Source organism: Leptidea sinapis, chromosome 1 (assembly GCF_905404315.1).
Source record: "Leptidea sinapis chromosome 1, ilLepSina1.1, whole genome shotgun sequence".
NCBI classification, from domain to species: domain Eukaryota; kingdom Metazoa; phylum Arthropoda; class Insecta; order Lepidoptera; family Pieridae; genus Leptidea; species Leptidea sinapis.
The window spans coordinates 30,453,123-30,455,174 of NC_066265.1; the positions used below are offsets into that span (position 1 = coordinate 30,453,123).

A 2,052-nucleotide genomic window follows, 5' to 3' on the forward strand; every position below is an offset into this window, starting at 1 on the left:
AAAATTTCATTACAACACTCGTTTGGATGATGTAATGGTTATTAGGGCATTGGCTGTTTTAATGTTGGCAATAAGCTAACTGTTGTAAAACCTTTAATAGAGGATTTAAAGCATGGATATAGATAAAATAAAATATTGGGTAGGCCTGAATAGGAATTTTGTTCAGAAAAATACAAGAAATCAGCGCTTGTCGAATTGTATTTTGCCTTGAGTCGTTGTAGATAACATCCTAAGTAAGTCAAAGCCATAATGTCTAAATGTATACTCACGTCTAGTCACGAGCTAAGCAAGGTGTTTTCAACATTGCACTGCCAACAGAACATTGACGTATCGAGATTTCTCCATCTGAGAGTTTTTTTTAAGCATTTGTACTACATTTTCAGTTCAATGTAAATAAAACTATCAAAGTAGTGGGATCTTTTTAATAATAGTCTATGTAAAGTAATTTGTGTTCACGTTAAACTTGTAGTAGGAACCTAAAGTGTAACCATCATTCTATTTCATTTGAGCAATCCTGCAACACCTGTCCCTCCGTGTTAATTTTCCCTATCGTTGATTTAAAAATAATTATTGTAGGTAATATGTTTTTCTAATCCCATGCGTTGTCGATTATAGAGATAAAGCGCTACAAAAAACGTGTTGGAAAATAGGAGGAACCTTGTTAAACTATCGCTTGCGTGATATTAGTTAACACATGGTTAACACTCCGCGCACTAACCTGCGTAAAGAGTGGCGTGCATTGGTTTCCAGCAAGGTAAGCACGAGTAAACTAGTAGTACGACAGCGCTAGGTTTGGAGGTCAAAATATTGAAGTACTCTAATGCAATGATTGAGGGTATGTTCCGATATGCACTACGCAGTGCTATCACTGTAGAAAAATTCGTTCCGTTATGGACTGCCAGTATATTGCCGCAGTAACCTAGGGAAATATGTGACGTCATAAATCGCCGCCATATTCTACTGTGAGCACTGGCGTTTTCGAGGTAAGGTACTCGCAGTACTTTGATCACGTGATCAGTCAAAAACCACTAGAGTGCCAAACGTTTTATAAACAATACCTACAACAGTTTTTTTTTTTAAACTAGAAAACTTTAATACACTCATTTGAATGCTGCGTCAAAAATGCGGATGACAGTATACGGGATTGCGTTCTGTTTTAAATAGTAACCAATCTAACTGGCTATCTTTATAGCTCCTTTGAACGGCTTCACAGTATACTAAATTGCCGTCACACTGTACACAGGTCGCAGTGCATATCGGAACATACCCTAAATTATTGCTAATAACTAACTGAATAACGCAAATAAACTTAAACATTCTGAATCTTAAGTCGTAAGTTAAGTAAGCCCAACATTTTATGTCAAAAAGAATATTTATTATAATAATTATACCTTAAAAGAGAAACTTTAAACAGAAAAATGAAAATGTATTAATTTTTAAATAAAGAAACATCTCTTTACTTATTATTTGTGTAGAAATATAACACTATAAAATGCTTTAGAGAGTTGAATCGTTGTAAAAATATTTAAATGTTAACGAAACAGTTCAACTTGTAATTTTAAATATGTATTTGTGTAATCCAATTTTAGTGACATTACCAATTATGTTTTCTTTATTTATTATAATTGCTATAAGATTATCAGGTAAATAAATAAGTATATAAAATTAATATTAATAACTGAAACATTGCTCTGTCTGCATGTTTACATTCAATGTTAAAATAAGTATGTCAAATAAAGTTTGTTGACAATCTAATTTTAATCCTATATCCCTACACCAATAGTTCATTTTCCACAAATGTATTCATATATTTGAACACTTGTGTTTCTATGTTTATGACGTTAGTGATGTCCCGATATATTTGACTATTTATTTGGTCACTTTCGGTAAATCGATTATGGTAAAGATGGGTGTTGTTACCATGTTTTTGAACAAATTGGGTGACGCTATATTTTTGACGGCGACTGTACCTCCATAAAGTGGCACAAACTAAAATATTGGCCGAAACTATACAACTAACAACATTGAGTCGTTATAATAAAACTTCACAGA

At 32.8% G+C, this 2,052-nt stretch overlaps 1 protein-coding gene across 1 annotated transcript in view; it reads left to right on the top strand.

Moving 5' to 3' along the window:
• LOC126964668 (germinal-center associated nuclear protein) overlaps nt 1-2,052 on the top strand; it is a 357,720-nt gene that overhangs the window by 194,428 nt on the left and 161,240 nt on the right. The window lies entirely within an intron of this gene.